Here is a 22,693-nt window from a genome sequence, read left to right as displayed (position 1 = left end):
ATCTTCTCCAGCTGTGTCTCTCCATCTCTCTCAGGCAGCTCACCATCTGTGTATATGTTGTATTTAAATATACATGCATATATAAAGAAAATGAGCCATCAAAAACCTACCTTTTCCACCCACTCTTTAAAGTTCTAAATGTTTCTTTTATATAATATTAATTTGTGGCTGTTTCTATTTCTCCTGCTTATTATATTTCTAAATGTAATGTTTGCACTGTATTAGAAAATTTTCATATATATATATATATGAAACAAACATATATGTATATAAACAAACAAAACCCTTTCAGGCTGGTTCTTAAATTTAAGAAACCAAGGAAGTTTGATTTATTTGCTCAGTGCTTGAAGTCTCAGTTACAGTATCTCAGACCCTTCCTATATTAAAACATGGAGGTTATGTCTTTCCATGAACATTTTCAACATGAACGGATTCTGAAATATCCCCCTTAACAGTCCACACGTTTATCAGAAGCCTTGGCAAAGCCTTGTGAGGGAGTGTACCAAGTGTCCTCAGCTTTGTTACAGCATATTCCTCAGACAAGGAATTCTTTGTGTAATGAAGGCTGTCGTGAAGATTTCCAGACAAGATCTCTGCTAGGCAAGAAGACACAGGCACACTCAAGCTCCGGACAGGTGAGCATGGGGCCAGGAGGAAACTTTTGAACAAGAACACAGACGTGAAAATTTGAGGCAGAGGGCACAGGAGATAGACGCATGTGGAGTTTCTGTGTGCTTGTGTTCTGAGTAACACACATGATGAGAAGTTACAGGTTAACCAGCATTTTGTTAAGTCAAGGAGGCCCGAAGCTGCCCTGTGTTGTTTTTATTAACAGTTGAGAAGAAAGAACTATTGCTGCCAACAAGGATCGACAGAGTCCGTAGAGGAACAGACTGTTTTAATCTGAATGTTCTAAGTTAGGGATTTTCTCTAAGCCTGTCACAGAGAGCTGTCTAGACTAATGGTCTCTAGGCAGATGCCACTAAAGAAATTAAAACGGTGAAGTAGTCATTGTCTCCAAGGAGGTAGATTGTGTGTCTAAGTTAAAATGATCAATACACCCGTGCTTAAGGGCTTCAAAATGATAAAACTTGGGTGTTAGCAAAAAAAACAAATTTAAGCATAAAATCACCCTGAGTTATTGTGTTCATAATTCTCTCCAGTGTGGGCAGTGCAGCGAGATGAAATCCCACAGTGAGAGCCTACACAGGTTCCCACAGGAGCAGGCCAAGCGGTGCTTCTGCTGTGTCCTTAAAATACCCAGCAAAAAAGGAATACATCAAAAGGAAATTATTTCCAAGTTCATAACCATCAAATAACAGAGTATCTCTTAGGCTGCATTCCAAATTCTGTTAGTTCTATAAATGCAACATTTGACATCTGTTTTTGTTTGGATATGTCCCTGACAAAGAACATGTACCAGGAGCCTCTTCTCCCATGACCTGGGGCAGGGAGGTGGTACAGTAGAAGACATCCTCTTGGCTGCGGCTGCGTGTGGAGTCCCCTGCTCTCCATCTCCCATGTTGCACCCTCCAGCCTTCTGTCATGGGTGATGCAACAAGGAAGGACTCACTTTGAGGCTGGGCTCATTAGCCTGCAGTATCCTGAAGATTAAATTTGGAAAATTGAGAAACAGAGTTCTTACTTGTTTTATTAGTGGTTTCTTGTTATAACAACACAAAGTAGAACATTCAGTCATATTCTATCAAGAGTTTTTATTTTAAGATTTTAGTGTGTGTGCGCATGTGTGTGTATAAATATGTGTGTGTGTGTGAAAGAGAGAGAGAGAGAGAGAGAGAGAGAGAGAGAGAGCTTGCGCGCGTGCACGCGTGCGTGCATGCACCATGTGAAATGAGGTACCCACAGGTGGCGAAGAGCTTCCGATCCCTAGAAAAGGTGTTACAGGCACATGATGGTGTTAGGAATGAAAACTGAGGCGTGGGGAAGAACAACAGCACTCTTCATCACTAGGCTGTCTCTCTGGTCCTCGGACGGAGTCTTTAGATGCTGGTCAGTAGAAGTACTAGAAGGCATCAGTCACAGGGATCTGTAAGTTTGCCAGGGCTGACACTAGAGAACAGTAACTTCGCACCCAAGAAAGTAAGCCACAACCCCCGTGGATGAGGAGTCTGGGCTTAGGTCTGTAAGGAAACTACCGCTGCACATCGAGTATGACCACCAGGGAGTCACGTGGCCTCTTTGAGTGCCAGCATTTTTCACTGGACGAAAGGAGCTGCGTGGAGGTGGCGCAGCTCCCAGTGAGGGGAAGCAGCTTAGCACACATTGATAAGTGTGAACTATTTGGAGGTGGAATCATGTGTAACTCGTCACTCTGTGTGCCAGTAGGACCTCTCAGAGAGGGTCACTTCTAATAGAAGCTTCCCTACACCAGCTTTGTTTCCGGCCTCAGTGCCCTCCACAAACCCCTCCCATGGTCCCGGCAGGACCTGGACATACTTCACAGCAGTGCCTGCGTGGGGCCCACGTTAGGCCATTACCATTTTTTTCTGACTATTCTTTTGCTAGGAGCGATATTTTCCTTCCCCACCTCCCCAGTTCACTCCATGTCAGCATCTTGTTCTTTCAAAGCCGATTTTTACAATTCTAATATACACAGATCATGAGGTTCTGCCTGCGAAGATCACCTTTGCTAGCTCTTCTCCATCGATAGTTAGCGAGCGCTTTTCTAAAGCACGGGTAAGTGGAGAAAGAGGAGTCTCTACTGGAATAGGTTCTCTTCTCTGCTCGGTGTCTCTCCATAGGACTCCTCATGAGCCCTTCCCAGCGTCTTCCGTCTCATTCTTCCCTTCCCCCTCACATCCCTGGGCTGAGGGATCTTTGCAGGAGGCGAAGCACTCTCCTTTAGAGCCTGCCTGGCCGTGGCCAGCTTTTCTTTAGAAAAGCATCGCTTTCAGCCTGTGGACACAACAAGAGACACCTGGCTTCCCAGCACTGGGTGGTGAAGCCAAGGTCACGGTGTGCCAAGTGAAGAAATACGCTATATATTCTTGAGGAAAATGCATCTCCATGCACCATAGTTGGAAGACCACAGCACTCAGCTCCACATCCTTACTGCAAACACACTAGTTATTATAAAGGAGGTTAGAGGGAATAGTATCCTTTTGTTTTCTGAGCTAAACACAAGGAGGTTTGTCTTTATAGAAACAGGCGGGCAGAGTTTTAAACCAGAGTTTATTCAGTTGGGGCAGAAAAGAATTGTGGTATGAAGGCAGCGGACTACCCCTTCGTTCTTCTTCCCAGAGATCTTCCGATAGGATTAAAAGTTATGGCAACCTGGAGAAAGAGATAAGCACGAGGGGGCTGGTATCTATATTTTGCCAGGATCAAGGACAAGAAAAGCAAAGGCAAAGAATGATGGCCGGTGCAATCAAAAGCAAAGGGAATACTAAAGTGTAGGACAGGTGAGAAAGGCTTCTATAACCGCTCCAATGCCACAGTGAATGACGATTGTTTCAGTAGAGGCAGGATGCACTGGAAAAAGAAAAGAAACCAAAAGGCGTGGATTCACCTTCACACATTCTGTGCAGAAGCCTGACAAGCTGAGCCAAAATTACAGGTGTGAAAGAGTGAGCTGGAAAGCTCTCAAAGTGGTTCCCAAGAATGCAAATAAAGTGGCTTACATAGAAATAATGAAGGTGCTTCTGAGCGTGGGGTCTCAGCTGCGGAACCATTGCCTTCTGCTCTGACTCCAGTTAGGTTTGGAGGGATGCGGATGGATTCATAGCAAACAAAGGCGGAGTTGGAAATTTTCCCACATGTAGACAATGTTTAATGAAAAGAAACTAGAGGTGTGAGAATAGGGTCCTCAACCTGAACTTGATAACCTTACAGGTAGGTCATGAATAGAAGGAACTTACATATTCCTTATATTCAGAAAGACGACTGAGTGGATATTTCAATAGAATCCAGAGAGGCTAACACAAAGACAGAGCTAGGCTAAGCACAGAGGGATGCTCAGCCTTCAACTGATTAGGGACTGATGAGCACCATAGCAGGTCTGATTCCTCAGCATTTGCTCCCTGGACCCAGTCAGATGCTGGGAGAGAGGCAGTAAAGAGTAAGACAGTTATCAGAAGTGACTTGTTTCACAAAACCCAAAGATCACTTCAACAGGACACAGATTACACTGTTCGGGACAGAAACAATTGCCGGAATGAAAGTGTCTACTGATCTGATAGTAGTGTCCTAACAGGATTCTCACATTAGAGTCAATACTGGTTTGGAATTCAGGCAGTCAGAACCTGACCTTCACCGTGTGGAAACCAAATGAGAAGGGCACACTGTGAAATAGGTCCTTCCTCATCACAAATGCAAGAGATGTCAGTTTGGTTCCACTCATACATGGCCTGGAGGAGTTATCACTACTTGAATCCAGCTCAAGAACAAGGCAGAAAACTCACTTCTGGGAAAGGTGGTGAGGAGTCTTAAGCGAGTCACACATTCTCTCAGAGCTCCTGCTTCCTATATGCAAATGACTTACCAAAGTTAAATCAAAGTAAATTATCTAAGTAGACACATAACAACCAATGAGATAGAAACTGTAATTTTAAAATCTCCCAACTACTAAAAGACCAGGGATAGCCGATGGGTTGAATGCAGAATCCTACCAGACAGACCTTCCTTCAAGGAATTAACACCAGCACTCAGTAGTTCTGAAAATTAGAAAAGGAAAAAACATTTCCAAATTCTTTTTATGAAAGCCAGATATCAAAACCAAATAAAAACCAAACAATAACAACAAGCAAAGAATAATGAACCAGTCTCCTGAATGAACATAGATGCAAGAATACTCAATAAAATTCTTGTAAATCAAATTCAAAAACATTAAAAAGATCATCATCAACTATTCAAGTAAATTTTACCCAGAGATTCAAGTATGATTCAACGTATGTAAATCAAACAAGTGTAATCAACTATATAAATAGAATAAAAAAGCAATGAAATATATGATCATCTCATTAGATGCAAAGGAAAAGATTTGACACAATCCAATATTCCTTAATGACAAAATTTCTGGAGCATCAAGGGATACAGGGACATATCTCAACATAATAAAGGTAATATATACAAAATTCTAAATGAAAAAAAACCTTCAAATATATCCAAGAAAATCAGGACCATAACAAAAATGTCATCTCTCCCCACTCCTGTTCAATATAGCGCCTGAAATTTTCATTAAAACAACAAGACAACTGAAGGAGGTCAAGGGGATGCAAATAGGAAATGAACAAGTGTGAGCATTTTTATTTGCAGATGGTATGAGTCTATACATAAAATATGCTAAAGACTCCACCAGAAAATTTCTACAGTCAATAAACACATCAAAAAAACATCAGGATACATAATAAACACAAATAGTTAGCAGTCCTCCTATATATTAACAATAAACATACCAAAAATGAAATCAGGAAAGCAATCCCATTTACCACAGCCTCAAACAAGATATAAACCTTAAGACACTGAAGAAAGAAAATGAAGAAAACACTTGAAGATAAAAAGGCCTCCCATGATTAATGATTGTTAGAATAAATATTGTGGGAAAAGGGCCATCCTATCAAAAGCAATGCACATATCCAAAACAAATTCTGACCAAAACTACAATGTAATTCATCATAGACATTGGAGAAATAATCTTAAATTTCATTTGGAATTATAAGACCCAGGATAATGAGAAAATTCTGAATAGTGAAAACACTACTGGGATAATCACCATTTCAGAAATGAAGTTATACTGCAAAGCTATAGTCATTAAAACAGCATGTAGAGCTATAGTCATTAAAGCAGCATGGTACTGACATTGAAACTTGCATATTGATCACTGTAGTAGGAGGCCACTTGTTCCTTTCTTGGGTCCCCAGACTCCCAACATAATCACACAGAAACTATATTAATTAAATCACCTCTTGGCTCATTAGCTCTAACTTTTTATTGGTTAACTCTTACATATTAATTTAACCCATCTCCATTAATCTGTTTATTAATATAACCCATCTCCATTAATCTGTTTATTGCCATGTGGCACTGGCTTACCAACAAAGTTTTGGCATGTCTGCCTCTGATGGTGGCTCCATGGCTTCTCCCTGACTCTGCTTTCTTTCTCCCAGCATTCAGTTTATTTTTTCTTACCTAGCTCTATTCTACCCTATCACAGGCTTAAAACAGTTTCTTTATTAACCAATAGTATTCACAGCATACATAGGGCACTCCCACATCACCTCCCCTTTTATGTTTGAAAAAGAAGGAAGGTTTTAACTTTTACATAGAAAAATTAAATACAACAAAACATATCAAGCAAGAATTACAGTTATAATATTTATATCTACTTTATCTTTTATCATATCTAAGGAAAACTATAACTATAACTATTCTTCAACTCCATCAAAGACTCCAGAAGGATATAATATTACCTAAGTAAACAGAAAGTGCATTGTAAGCAACTTCCAAAACTCTAGTATTGATAGAGACATCTCGCTGCTTGGACAGTCACTCAAAGTTCTTCTGTATTGTTGGAGCATCCATCTTCAGCGTACAGGCCCATAGTATCCAGCAGACTTTTCCATGAAACGGGAAATTTCAAAGACAGTTCTGCCTATATTGGCAATTTGCCAGTCACTTCTTTTGTGTCCTGAAGAATGTCTAGCAGACTCTTTTATGAAGCAGGAACCCCAAAAGATGATCTCACACTTAGACAAGTTTAGCAGCCATTTCTCTGTGGGTCCTGCATCTTCAGCTCACACAGCATAATATCAAGTTATCCATGTAAGAACAGTTTCTTGGTCCAAATGGCTAACCAACTCCATAAAGAGCCTCTTCGATACCCATCATCCTCTTGAAGTAATTGGTGCTGTCAGGAGCAGATGTGTCTCATGTCATGAAAATTCCTAAGTTCTTAAAACATTTCAAATGCCATATTCCATACCCTTTGAAAAGTTTTAAGAATGCATATGCATCTGAAATACATCTTAGTACATCGAGAAAATCTAACTAACATGATTACAAGCTTGACTATTATAGATGATTATCTATTAATTATAAATTTCATTCCTAAATAAGTTGCACAAACACAATACTTTAATCAAGAGCAGAAAAATACATATAACAAAACTGACCTTAAATTTGTACCAACAAAGGAAGATCCATACCAATGTAAATTATTCATATTTATATCATATCCCCCTTTAAATGTAAATAAACATTTATAATCAGTATTAATGAGAATCCACCTTGGTTTACCTGGGGGATAAGAGGTTTTCTATATAATAAACGTGGGTAGATCTTCAGGATGGAAGAAGCCTGAGGTGCCCTTCCGATATGACTGTGTGAACTGTGTCTCATTATTTTCTTGTGCCTCCGTACTGGTCAAGTTAGGGAAAAACAGTTTCTATGTTGGGGCCTACAGCCCCTGACACCTATGCTTCTACAGCCATCTAATTTTTTAGAGAAATAAAATATACACATTAGATAAAAGACAACACTTTCAACAAGGTGTTCTAGACAAACTGGATGTAGAAATGAAACTAGATTCTCATCTCTCACCTGCATAAAACTCAACTCAAAGTGGATCAGGAACTCAACATAAGACACGGTACCTTGAATCTAATAGAGGACAAAGTAGGGAATGCATTGCAGCTTATAAGTACAGGAAAGGAATTTATAAATAGGACTCCAATAGCTAATGACCACATTAAGGCCCACAATTAATAACTATAATGGGCCTTATAAAAGAATGTAAAACAAATGACACACTGACTTGAATGAAAAGGCAGCCCACAGAATGGGAAAAATTGTTATCAGTTGTAAAAGACTTTCTCAGACCACCAGCCTCCAAAACACGATAATGGATATTTATTATTAATTATGAATGCTCAGCCTTAGCTTGGGCTTGTTCCTAGCTAGCTTTTTAAATTTAAATTAACCCATTACCATTAATCTATGTGCTGCCCTGGGACTTGTTTACCTCATCTACCTACTGGCCATGCTACTTTCCTGCTTCTTGTGTCTTTCTAACTGGCCCCCTCTGGGCTGCCTCCCCCATGGCTGGCTCCCCTTTGCTCTCTGCCCATCAGCCCTTCCTATCTTGCCTCTGCCTAGCTATTGCTATTCAGCTTTGTATCAGACCAATCACGTGTCTTAGGCAGGAAAGGTGAAACAGACATAGTGAAACAGGCATAGTCCAACAAATGCAGCATAAACAAATACAACATGTCTTTATATAGTTACACAAGTATTCTAAGCCACAACAACCAGCTGTACATCTGGCAGAGGGTTGGTATCTTGAATATAAAGAAAACAACAAAAAAAAAAAAAACAAAACACCTAAGTAGCAACAAACAATTCCAGTAAAAATTGGAATATGGAGCTAAGGAGTTCTCTAAGGAAGAAATACAAATGACCAAGAAATATTTAAAGGCATATGCAGCATTTTTCAGTCATCATGAAAGTGCAAATTAAAACTACTTTAAGATTTTTATCTCACCTCCATCTAAATGTCTAACAAACAAATAAACAAACAAACAAAAGCACAAAAAAACAGGGGATGGAGAATGACTCAGCAGCTAATAGCACTCACTACTCATAGAGAAGATCTGGGTCTGGCTCCCATGGAATCATACAGAAGCTCACAACTACCTATAACTAGAATTCTAGGGTATCAGACACCCTATTCTGACCCCTGTAGAAGGCTCATGCACACACATGATGCACACACAAACAAACACCCAAGCACACACACATACAAAAGAAACAAAATGCAAAAATTGTTAAAGTTACAATACATTCTGACACAAAAATAAAGAAAAGGGGATGCTTAGTCACTGTTCGATCACTATGGAAACCCATGAGGAAATTCCTCTAAGCCTTACACTTAGAGTCACAATATGATCCAGCTATACCATTCCTAGGCATATTCTCCAAAAGTTCTATATCATACAAGATCATGAGTTTATCCACATTTGTTGTTCAGTACACAATAGGCAGGAAATGGAAATAGTTTAAAAGTCCCTCAAAAGAAAAATATGTAATGAAAATATTGTACAGACACACAGTGGAATATTATTCAGCTCTACATGTGAACGAATGGCGATTCAAATAATAATTTTGAATGAGGTAACCCAGACACAGAAAGACCAACACTGCATATCTTCTGAAAGACGTGGTTTCTAGCTTTGAGTCAAAATTTGTACGTGTTTAACTGAAATACCCACAGAACACAGAAAACTAGTAAGGGGTCATGGGAGGGGTATTTCAAAGTCAGGAGAGTAGGGCCTAGGTGGTAGGAAGAGGACATGGTGGAGATAAACTGGAATGGCTAAATGGAGTGAGTGGGGGGTGGGAGGGCAGAGTAAAGGAGGGACTTTGGGGAGAAATAGCTAACACCAAAGACCTCTGAAAACACCACGTGGAAACCTACTGCTGTCAAAGCTTCCTAACATCTATGCATGCACATGTCAATGGAGCTGCCCTAAAGTGAGAGGTCATTCATAGCATGATGGTAAGACACGATAACCACCTGCTTTAGTTACAGGACATGGAGAAATCAAGCTGGTACCACCTGGGAGCTTTGCCCCTACTTGCTAGCTTTCATTGTGCTGGAAGGTGGATGCAAGCTACTATTGGAGAAAAATAATCATCACTATTACTTACCTGTGAACTCTGCAAGCTCAATAACTAGCCTAGCAATAAATGCCCGTTGGTGCAATATCAGCAGAAATTTTGCAGAAGCAAGCTACCATTTTCTTTTTAAAAACTGGATTAGAATTCCACCCCACAAGATATACCTCATGCTTGGTACCATTAACTGGACATAAAATCTGGGCTAAGCCATCATGGAACTTAGGGGAAAACCTAGTACTAATATTCTGCTAAATGGACATAGCAATTAGCCGCCCTCTCAGTTCTTATCTTTATATCTATAGATGGGTACCATCTTTCAGACCTCATAGGAGCTTCCCTTTGCAGGAGATGAGGATTAGTGCAGAGACCTACAACTGGCCAGTGTGCAGAGAACCAAAGTCAATGGGGTGCTCAGCTCCAAGTGGGATATTTATGTCATAGCCTCTAACCTCAAGTTTCGGAGATTATTTTAGAAGAGAGGACAGAAAGGTTGTAGGAGATGGGGACTAGACACTTGAAGCAAAATATTTGCTAAGTGTGACAATGCCATTATACATATGAACTCAGTGTTGCTGGGATTTCATACACAAGACCTGTCTAAGGTCATTCCGGCCAAACTCCCAGCATGCACCAGAAGTCTCACTCGTACCTGAACAGTTAGTAGTGATTTGATGGTCTCGAGGAGGAAGGGCCAGTTTTATTCAGGGATGTAGACTCTGAAAGCAAACACTCAAGTAGATAATCCCATGTGCCTATACACACAGGAAGTGCTAAAATGGACTCAGTGGTTTTAAGCACACATAAAACTGGTGGTAACAGGTTTGCGGGATTGGGGATAAGTTGTAAGGGAGGGGATGTAGACATGTGTATGATTAAAACATGTTATGTGTGCATATATGAAATTCTCAAACAATTAAACAAAGAAGTCACGTATGGTGTTGTGTGTCCATGACCCCAGCAGGAAGCAAAGCCAGATTTTGTGTTTAGACAGAATGTGTTTTAAACTTCCCACTGAAGAGATGGTCAAAATGTAAGCATGCCTAGGTTGGCCCAGAACTGTGTCTGTCTACTCAAACACGGGTCTACTGCAGAGCAGCCACTATCTTAAGGTTGTACTAGTTCTCCTATTTTTTTTCTTTCCCTTTTTTCTCCTGAGTAAATTGATATAAAAGAGCAACGACCAGGACCAGGGATATAGGAATATATATTCCTATATATATATTGAATATATATATTCAAACAGACACATTTGAACGCACAATAGTGCATCAGGCATAAGAACACAATAACGGCCTTTACTAGCAATGTACTGACCCCACCTAGACTCCAGCACTGCTCTGAGCCTGTGTATCAGCATCTACCATGGGCCAAACACACTCAACCAATGAGGCCTATGAAGGTGGAATGTTCAAAGCATGTCAAAATACGTTTTCTGTGTTATAATGACAAAGCTTTTAGCTGTGTACAGCAACTAAAAGGAAAATACCTACTTTCCATTAGTTTATTTTCCACACACAATTGACCCAGAAGTGCAATAAATTTCAGAACATAATTTCTTTTGAGACTTTAACCTCTCTTGAGTTAAACATCACCAATCTTTTGAATGTCTAGTAGATTGATGTAAGAATAAAATTTATTTCCCCTTTTATTAGTGATCAATGTATTTATAAATTTTAGATACTAAGATCTTAAGAGACCTTGTTTGGGAACCATTAAAACATGTAGGCTCTTGGTTGAGCAGATTCCCTTAAATATTTCAAAACCACTCTTAGAGATTAATATGTTCTATTCCACCAAATACCTGGTAGGAAAACACCAGCATGGAAAATCCAAGCACTTCAGGAAACCAAGAAAAAAATATAATATATAAGATTTACAAATATGAAAAGTAATTATCATCTGTATAATAAAATCTGAATAAATCAAAGGCAACAGTCCCTAAACTCACGGGCAAAGTCATCAAGAAACACAGTGCTTAAAAAAAGATGATATATTCTCTTTAGCATTTCCTAAATCTGTGATGACATTGTTACAAATGTCACAAGGAAACTTATGCAAGAATGAAGTGCTATCTTCCCACAATCCCCTGGGGCAAACGTTATTGCTAGCATCTGGCATGTTCTAGAAATTCATTTAAATTCAAGGCTCAGAGTTGAGGAAACGTCTCCGTGTTTGAAGTGCTTACTATGCAAACATAAAGACCCTAGTTAAGATCTCAAGCACCCTCAGGGGGAAGCCTGGGTATGGCAGCAGGCCTTTATAATTCCAACAATGGAGAACAAGATGGCAAGCAGGGAGAAGGGCAGATCTCAGGAGCTTTCCAGGACAGACCAACCAAGGCAGCAAGCTCTATGTTCAATGAGAGACTCTGTCTTAAAAAAATAATATAGCCAGATGCTGGTGGCGCATGCCTTTAATCCCAGAATTTGTGAGGCAGAGGCAGGTGGATCCCTGTGAGATTGAGGCCAGTCTGGTCTATAAGAGCTAGTTCCAGGACAGCTAGGCCTTTTACAGTGAGAAACCCTATGTCAAAAAAACTCAATGATGATGATGATGATGATGATGATGATGATGATAATAATAATAATGTATAAAACAGTTAAGGAAGACACATGATATCAACCCAACCTCTGGCCTCCATATATGCACACACACACACACACACACACACACACACACACACCACTACCACCACCACCACCACCACAAAGCTATAGCTATCCAGGGTAGAATATCTATCAAATAAGAGAATTCACATTTCCTTTGGGTGTTCCATCAATAAATTTGACGTTGCTAGCAAGAGATGAAGCCATCCCATCATTCCATTACCTTCCAGAAACCTTCCTTCGAGCCTCAGGTTATTATCTGAGCTGGTTTCTAGACTAGAACACTTTTTACAGCCCTGTTGTCCTTTCTGTTTGGAGGCAGTTTTATAATTTTTCTTTTTTCTTTTTTTGAGATTAGGTTTCTCTGTAGCTTTGGAGCCTGTCCTGGAGCTCACTTTGTAGACCAGGCTGGTCATGAGCTCACAGAGATCCACCTACCTCTACCTTCCGAGTGCTGGGATTAAAGGCGTGCACCACCACTGCCCAGATAGTTCTTCTTACCCAATTCAAGTAGATAAAATTTTTGTGTGTAGGCCATGGAAGTACACACACACACACACACACACACACACACACACACTCACACACACACACACACACACACTGGTGTGGATTATAAGTATACACACACACACGCACACACACACACACACACACACACTCACTGGTGTGGATTATAAGTACACACACACACACACACACACACACACACACACTCACACACTGGTGTGGATTATAAGCATTTTCCTTGCTGGTATTTCACTGTTGTGTCTTTCTCATTGGGCCGCTAATTTCCCAAGGCATAAAACAAGAAGTAAAGAGGTTAACCCCAAAGAAATGGGGTTGTGGAGATAAGACTAGCATATCCTGTGTCCATGGCAACTGTAAAAGAAGACAGTGTGGAATTGTCTGAAGGGGTATTTCACAGCTTCATGGGCTTCCTATTGCCTTTGTAACAAACTCTCACACACTCAGTGCTATAAAGCGACACAGAATCACGTGACAGCTTCAGAGGTCTAAAGCAGCATACTATCATGGGATCAAAGCCAAGGATGAGCAAGCCAATGTTTCACTTTACAGGCTCAAAGAACTGTCCATGAGGCCTGAGCCTCACTCTGCAGTGCAAGGGGAAAATCATGAGGCCTTCTGTGCTCTACCCTGCAGGCTCAAGAAAGAGTCATAGTGCCACCCTCATTTGTCTGGTGGTCCTGTCCAATCCCACAGGCAAGAATGAGTCTTTACCTCTCTCATAATTCCATCTCTCTGGTTTTTTTGCCTCTCCCTTCTCCATGTAAGGACTTGGACCCAGGAAAGGGCTCAAGGAGATCCTTCTATCTTGAGATCAACTTCTCAGCATATAGCACAGCACAGAAATGGCCTCTGGGATTGGAAATAGTAAATAGTTTTTTTTTCAGGAGACAGAATATAGGCTAACATAAAATATGTCTTTGCATAAAAGAACTAATTACTATGGAACATAGAAAGAGAACAGACACAAAACCCAGAAAGCAAAGAAAATGAAAGGCATAGCAAAGATGTGTTTCACTGCTAGGTAGAGTTTAAACCCTGTCTTTGATGGATTCATCTTGCTAAACTAGGTCAAATTGGAAGTGGAGAATGAATTTAGGCTGGAAGTTTTTCTGCTTCAGTGTAATCCATGTCCTATACCCATCTGAAGCACGTTCGCAAGCTCCCCATTATGAAGAAAGGTGTGGGACACATTGTGAATGTGTGAAGGACATGAAATCTATAAGATAACTTCTCTCCAAGAGTGAGCTCTTCATATGTCTTCAACATAGAAGATACGGCCTGGTTAGGGCCTATAGAATAACACGAGTGGATGACTACAGAGTTTTAAACTTTCTGTCTCAAAAGAGGTCTTTCTAGAGGACAATACCATCATGGCAAGCTAGAAATGACTTTAGATATCATAAATATTAGGGCATGAGCTACTTACATTATATTTGTTTTATTATATATATATTATATTTTAAAAGATAAGCAAAAGGCTTAAAATGAATCTGCATAACTATTTTTTAAAAACCTGCTACCAATAGACAATGGGTCAGTTGCTAAAACATGCACCCAACTCTACCTACAGTGAAGGGCCACGTTGTAGATAGATGAGGACACAGATCCATGCTCCACCCTGGCGTGCCTGGGATGGACTAAGACAGAACCTGTTTCTATCTGTACACAGTCCTGGCGGTAGGCATTTATTTTCTAAGTATTAGGATAGTACAATTTCCATTCTATGCTTCTGAAACCAGATCTATGCCTTAGAACGTTGTTATGAGAGCAAGAACCTGTAAAAATTCAAATATGCTGTTAGGTGTCATCCTTTATCTAAAGCCTGAAGGTGACAGGCAGAGATAGCTGATAATCTCGAGACTCAAGAATAAATGGCATGAGAAAGTTTCAACGGACTCTGGCTAGAGTACAATTAGAATCTCCCAATAAGATGTTCCTAAATTAAATGAAGCATTTACCCATAAAAAACAACAAAGACCTTTGCCACACCCTCTAACAATTGCTTTGTTGATTGTGAGCACACAAGCACAGCACAGCTTCCTATGTCCTAGAAGATTCCATTGTCCTCTCTTGGGGAATAAGTTGCACTTTTTTACATTTTTTGATCATAATACCAAGGACTCTGAGGAACAAAAGCTGAGAACTTGAGCTGATTCTCAGACATTTATGAGATTCCCTGCCTGAGTTTTGTGAGGAGAGAAGAGAAGAGAGAAGGGAGGAGCAAAGAAAGGGTGCATGGGTCTTCCAGCCGGGGTGGGGGAGAGACTAAGGTAGTTTGACTAATTAAAGGCTGGAGACAGATTGGCCACCAGTTCTCTGAGCCCCCACAGTCCTTCCTTTCTATCTTGGGAGAGTGTTGACCCTAATGTCACATAAGGGGGCAGAGTTAGGCCTTGCTCAGACACCGTTTGCCATTTCTTCAAGTATGTTTCACTGTACAAAAGGCAACAAGCCCATCACCCCCACCATCTTCCTCTCCCTAAGCTCTTATTACTAGAAACTTTCTATAAGGGCACTTTAACCAAGGCCATCCAACTCCAATATACAGGTTTTTCCTATCTGGACACCCGTACTCTAACGTGTCTTGTCCCATTTTCAAAAAGAAAACAGTGAGAGGCTGCAGGAAAAAAAAGGGTGTGGACAGCCTGAGCCTTTTTCTACCAGGAGTAAAAATGAGCTGACGATGTCCTGAAATGTTAGCGCATGGAGCTAAAAGTGGCTGCGACTCCTCCTCAGCAAGAGCTGGCACGGCACTACAGAGAGAAAACTCGGGATGGTGTCGTACCTCTTTTCTCCTCTGGCAGTCAGCACCCTGGTAAGTGATTTCCTTACACTGAATTCAAGTTACACTTTGCCTTCCCTCGGTGTCCTATCTAAAATCCTGGGAGGAGGGGGGATGGCTTTTAGAGTCCAAGTTACAAACCGTCAGGAACTCATTCTAGGGTCTCAGATTCTTTATCTTCATTTAGAACTACTAATGGTTTGAATTCCAAGCCTCTGCCACTTCCTACTCCTTAGCCAAATGGCTAAAGACCTACACAGAAAAACATAAAATTTATAGGAAGAGTTTTGTGCTCAGAATCATTTGCCAAAGGGAATAATCACTACACAAAGTTTTTCTTTCATAAAATTCAATGTTTAAATAATGGGTTTTCTTATAAGAACATACACCTTTAATTAAGTAGAAATCAAAGTTACTTTGATGGACGACAATGTTATGACTTATGTGGAACCCAGTACAAGGTTGGAGCTCAATAAATAACTGCCTCCAGCCCTTAACGTTTTAATGCACATTTGCATTTTGCTCCCCATATGTTCTAGAACAAGGATGATTTTGCTAGAAGAATATTGTTAATCAGAAACAGCTACAAAAATTCTGCTAGCTTAAAAAAAATAACAGGAAGCAGAGCCAGTCTTCCTCCATGCTGGTCACTCGGGTCTTTGACTCATTAAGCACTCAAGCTAAATGAAGCTGTTAACCAATACAATCTGTGCTTCTCTGATTATTTTTTAAACTTTCCTATTAAATGTGATGAGGCTTAAAAAGCCATCTCGAGAAGAGAATGCTTGCAGCTCCTTTCAGTGTGGGAAAGCTGTATCAAGGATTCTGGTTGCACAGACGTCTGTGTTGGGCTGGAAGCTCATCCCGCATCTATCTGGCTTACTTTTCTTACGGCCTCATACCCTATTCCCCTGTCTCCCTTTACCCAAGCTGTGCGAGGAAAGATCTGTTTGTTTGTGTTTGAAGAATGACACAGGATAAGGAAACATATCTTCTAAGTGATCATTAGAAAGACAAGAAACAGAACATATGCGGAAAAAGAGCTACACGTGGTGGGAAAAGACCAGAAAGGGAAAAAAAAAAAACAGAAACAACAAACAACCACCAGACTGTTTTGCAATCCAACACGTTCGCTTTCTGTGGATTCCAAAGTGTGAGTCAGAGGTGATTCCAGCCATCTGTGAAAAGCACACAAACAAGCAGATATGCAAGCATCTGCTGGGGACAGAATGGCCCTCAGTTCCCAGATACAATAGGAATTGGTGACAGTGCCCAGTCATCTTCAAAGATCCACTATAATAACACAGAACATTCCAGAGGAAAAAAAATATCACAACAGAAGGTAATGTTCACTCCACATGTCAACAGGACTCTCTGCCCTCTGAGAATCATTACTCTGCCTAGGCACTCAGCGAAGGCCCTCCAGCACAGAGCAGATAGGTAAGACATCCTTGCTTGCCAACAGTTTCTAAGGACCAGGCTCACACAAGACTCATCAGCAGGGCTGCATCAGGGACGCGCTTACCTGCAGAGGTGTCCAGGTGTAGTGAAAGCCTGTAGGGCAGAGATGAAGAATGCCAGCCACGGTCCAGAAAGGTCTGTGAGTTGGTGAGGAGAGTTGGCTCAGCCACGGGCTCTGCCATGAATTCTCCACCATGTCTTGTTGGCCTGAGAAAATTGCAAACTCAATTTTGGTAGATGTTCCAATTTTTCTTAAGAAACTGGATCTAAGGAGTATGTTTCTAAAGCTTTACAACTAGTTCAGTTTTTAATTTTTTTTTTTTTTAAAAAAAGAAGTATCGTTTGGGTGAGAAGGTGTGAACATCTCAAGCCCTGTGGAGCCCTGAGTTAGACGATGAAGCTACGGAGAGAACGGTGTGGGGAAGGAGAAGGAAAATCATTACACTTAAATTCTCCCTTCATATGTTTGTTTCCAAAATTATATTTCAGCAGATATAGCAGCTGCCTCTGTGCTGTGATTTTAAATGCTGGGTCTACCATCTCCCAAGGAATCGCAGCACACCCATCTGTACCAGGTCTGAAATACCACCTCCTGGCATGATTTCCAGTGATTTCACCCTTCATTCCACAAAGGCTTCCTTCCCTTTCTGACCACCCTCCCTCCAGCAGTGGTCCCAAGAACGTAGCCTTCAGTGTCCTGTGACTTGGCCTTCAGTCTTGGCTTCTCGGATACAAACTCTCTTTTCTGAGGATGTTATGAAGTCTGTCGGCACAGTAAGTGGTTTGGCTACAGTTCCAGAGCAAACCCTGATACCGTCCCTGTAATGAACAGCGTGAAATTGCCAACTAATGTTTGCACTCAACAGGTGATATTTACCCTGTTTGTTTCAGTTGTCGCTTTCCCGTGAATGCATTCGCTAGAATGCATCCCTTGTGACAGAGAATAAAATGCTTGAACTTGAGAAGAGAATATGGTGCAATATTCCAGATGATATTCCAGGATGCCCAGAAGCTATACTTGAAGGGGATCAGAGGCAGGGAATGGCTTTATCTGAGCTGGCTTTGACCCCAGCACCCTCACAGATGGAGGACTGGTGAGCTAAGTCAATAGCTCTCAACCTACAGATTGCTACCAGACATCCTTACTGAAGGATTTGTTGGTCCACAGAATCCTTGAAAATCAAGGGAAACAACACCCACTGTCATTAGCTCCCATTAGCCCTGGGTATTTTGAAAAGGCATGAATGTCCCTGCTCAGTACTTAACTCCGCCAGCAGTGTGCCATGCTTCTGTTAATAATTGATAAGAGCAAAATCTGATGTGATAGATTTCCAATTATGTTTCACATTCTTTTCATGGATTAATAATGAAGAACAAGAAGTTACCTGGCAGTGAAATGTATTACACTATATGGCTCTGTCCAGACCTTTATTTTAAAAAATGGAATTTAGAGCCCTTTGGCTATTTCAAATGGACTATGAATAGGAAAATTGAAACGCCCACATTTTCTTGATCTTTACTCTATCTTCCTGTTATTTTGTTCTTAAGTTCAAAAAATTGAATAATAAAACATTTTTCTCTAAACATGTGGCAATTTCTTATTTTAGTAACTCTCACATGACACAGGAAGTACATTACTAGTCCTAGTTTAGGCAAAAACACTCAGAGCACAGGTATGAACCTTGTATGGGATACCCAGTCACATGAACTAGCTTCTGTAACCAAACTGGGGATCAACAAACATTCAGAAACGTCAGGCCAGGTTTCTACTTTTTTCTTACAGAGGTTAAATTTAGAGCCTTGATGAGTACACCTCTTCATCTTCTCCTCCTCCTCCTCTTCCTCCTTTCTCATCATCATAAGCACATCATCACATATTTGCTTACTAAAACAGTTAAGTTTTTGACCATTTCATATATGAGTATTGTACTGACATCATTTCTTTCCTCCTTTTCCTCCCCGTAAATCCTTCTGTGCGCCTCTCTCTCTTTTCACTTTCATTGTTGTTACATAAATTGATAGGCTTTAGAAATGCTTACTACAATGGGCTGAGTTGTTTCAGAGTTGCTCGTACACATTTGGTTTAGAACTGACCAGTTGCTATTGGATAACGAGTTATGCGTCCCCACCTGAGGAAGTCTGATTCTCCCTCTCTTGCCAGTCACTGCTTTCCTCTAACTTCCAAGTCATATATAGAGGTCTTGTAGCAGATATCCCAGATCTCCGACTCTTGAGATCTTCCCTTCTCTTCTGTGGTGTTCTTTGAGCCGCAGGTATAGGAGGAAGGCTCCTGATGTATTGATTGCCACTGGGCACCCCACAGTCACTTATTCTCTGAGCTTTGGTCAGTTGTCGCTGTTCCTAATCATCTCCACATACTTTACAAAAGAATCTTCCTCTATGAGGGATGAGGGCTACAGTTAGCAAACCTGATCTGAGCATAGGCCGGTGACCTGAGCTAGGCCTGGAGAGTGAATGTGGTCCAGGTGGGTTAGATTCCAGTCAGCTGATCAAACTGAACTGAAATGGGGATGCCTGAGAGGGGACGAGACTGGGAGCTGGGCATGGTGTAGGCAGGATTGATCAGACTCTGGATGACTGGGTTTTTAATGGGCCTTCGGGTGGGGGGACTATTGCTTTGCTGCAAAACAACATCAGTGTCTTTGGGGAAGTAGATTGAGAAGAACGGCAGAAAAGAAACATCTAACAGAAGCTAAAACCAAAGCAGAAGAATGGGGGATGGGGGATGGGGGAAGGGATGTAGAATTTTTAAGTAATTGGCCTCCATAAACTCATCGGGAGTGGCAGTATTAGGAGATGTGGTCTTGGTAGATGAAGTGTGTCTCTGTGGGGGTGGGGTGGGGTGGGGTCTCCTAAACTCAAGCTATGCCTAGTTCAGTTCGCCTTCTGTTGCCTGTGGATTAAGACTTAGAACTCTTAGCTCCTTCTCCAGCATCATGTCTGCCTCCAGCATCATGTCTGCCTGCATGCCTCATGTCTTTCCGTGATGTTAATGGACTATAAAACTCTGTACTGTAAGCCATCCCAAGTAAATGTTTTCCTTCATAAGAGTTGCCATGCATGGCATCTCTTGAGAGCAATAGAAACCCTAACTAAAACAAAGAAGAAGGAGAGAGGGAAAGGACAAGCAGCGAAGACAGGAAGAAAGGGAGATTTTCTTCTTTCTTCTTGTGTCCTGTCCCTTCCATGGATCCAATAAAAAAATAGTTTTACACTCTTGATCTAAGTCAGTTTCATCCTCAAGTTGTCTATGCCCTGAGATGAATTTTGCAGAGAAGCATAAATTAATGTAGATAAGTTCATATATTTGTCAGGAAAGACCGACTTAAGAATTGAGAAAAAAAAAAACCTTCAAGGAAGAGCATCCCCGGTTCAGTCCTGAATTAATGTTTAATTATTTAGTAGGACTCATGCCTAGCACCATCAAGCTGTGCAGGAACCTAGGGACAGCTGGACCATGTGGCAGTCTTATTTGTGGTCCTTCGAGGAGCTCCCCTACTGACTTCCGCAGTGACTGAACGAGCTTAGATTCCATCAGCAGCACATAAGGACTCCTCTGTCCCTACATCCTCACCAGCATGCTGCTTATTTTCTTTTTATAAAAACTGATTTATCATTTGTATTTTATGTGTTTACGAGTTTTTCTTGCATGTATGTCAGTGAATGTACCATGCGTGTGCCTGGTTTCCATGGAGAACATCAGATCTGCCCAACTGGAGCTGTAGACAATTCTGAGCTGCCATGTGGGTGCTGGAAATGGGACCTAGGACCCTGGGGGACAAAAATACGTGCTCTTAACTCCTGAGTCATCTCCCTAGTCCACCATTTTTTTGATGATGGTCATTCTGACTGGCATGATTCGGACTCCCAGCAAAGGCTTGCTGGCTCAGTCGTCTCTTGGTAGTGTGAGTAAACTTCAACACACACACCTCTGTAAGTTGTACACCCTAAAACTCCTCACGTTCATTTCCATTGCCATCGGGATTACATCACACCTCTCCTCTGTGCCTTCTAAACCTTACATGAGTGACCTCTGCCGTCCTCTCTCGTGCTCCCTACGACCGCTTTTCTCACTCACCAGCTCTGAGAGCTGAGTTTTGAGGACCCTGTTCCTTCCCACGCTACCGCCCAACATGAGTGCATGCCCTCCGCCCTGCACAGCCCTTCTTCTCATCCTTTCTGCTATGACTTTCTGTTCCATTTTTACACTTCCGTCATTACCACTGGGACCCCAAATCTCATTCCCACCTTCATTTTCATCCCCAGCACCCACCGAGGTTTGTAAAATTGTAGATTATTCTCACATACATTTTAAACTATGAGGGTATCAGGAAGGGGCTGCAATGGTTGTTTCCATGGCTCCCAGGATGTAGCAAAGAACTTCTCTTATGCGGACACTCATCAAGTGTTCGTCAAAGGAGAGGCAGGCAGAGTAGCGTGCGTGAGAAGACAGATAGTTGTTATCTCTTTTTGTAAGAAAATAGTTTTGGATTTGATTATGGGAAACAGCAAACAAACTCTGAATTGGAGTAGCTGTTTTCATTGTAATCTCAGTTTCTCTCATTCCCACTTTGGTGTGGGGAAGAGGTAAAGCCCTTCAGCAGGAATGTAGATCGCTGCTTCTGGTGAACACCATGGGAAGGAACACACCGGAGAGCCACTGCAGGTCTGACCGCCATTTCAGCTCGTAACACTAACTTAGCAACTTTTGCCCATGGCTCAGAAACACTGCTCTGAGTGGAGAAAAGCCTCCATTATAGCATTCACGCTTGTACCAGGCTTTCTGTTCCAAAGCAAATCTACTCAACGGCAATGTCTACAACCGTCATGGAAACTTCTATGGCAGCCAAGTACCTCTGCATCCCCAGGCCACAACTCCTGCTTAGTCAGTGGCAACACCTGGGCTCTTCATGGAGACTACAGGCTTAGGAGATGCTGAATATTGGGTCCCAAGAACCCTAAGTTAGGAATCTGTGTTAGGAAAAGACTACATTGGCTTGTGGCCAGAGCCTCCCAGTGCCTAATCGACAACCTCCCACAAAACAGCTAGAGGGGAGTGCACTGGTGGAGCTGAGGCACAGTGTTGCCTGAAAGGCAAGTGCCTACAAGTCACTGGTGGCCTAGCATCAGGACTCTGTAGCGTCCATGTGAGTGCAGTTACCATAGCCAGGTTTCCCCCAACACACTGCACTCTGGGCATGCAGCCCTTGGCCATCCTCCCCTTGCGCTTGTGCGTGGCTGCATCTGGGGTATGCTCTCCCTCATACGACAAAATGAATATGACAGACTGGGATTTGAGGCCTAATTCCAGTCTGCTTTCAATTTCCTTGGGAGAGCAGACCAGATTTGGGTAACTCTTAAAGATCTATAGGGCAGAACATTTAAATAGAATTTCATGAATGAACACAGCTATCAACCTTCCAATTTTCAATCTTCAGAGAGTGCCCCACAGCACAAAACAGAATCACAAATGAGCAAGTGTCTCGATGTCTGTGTTCAAGAACATCAAAGTCTGGCTCTTTGGCCTCAGAAATGGTGACATCCATCCAAGGGACTGCAGGCAAGTGTTCCATCAGTAAGCAGTTGGCTTCTACACATTTCCTCAGCCCCCAGAAAGCAGTGAGCCAGGATAAAAAGGCATGAAGCTGAATTTGTGAGT

Source organism: Arvicola amphibius, chromosome 12, assembly GCF_903992535.2.
Source record: "Arvicola amphibius chromosome 12, mArvAmp1.2, whole genome shotgun sequence".
Classification (NCBI taxonomy): Eukaryota; Metazoa; Chordata; class Mammalia; order Rodentia; family Cricetidae; genus Arvicola; species Arvicola amphibius.
The sequence above is the reverse complement of the archived record's forward strand: the minus strand, read 5'-3'. Positions refer to the sequence as shown.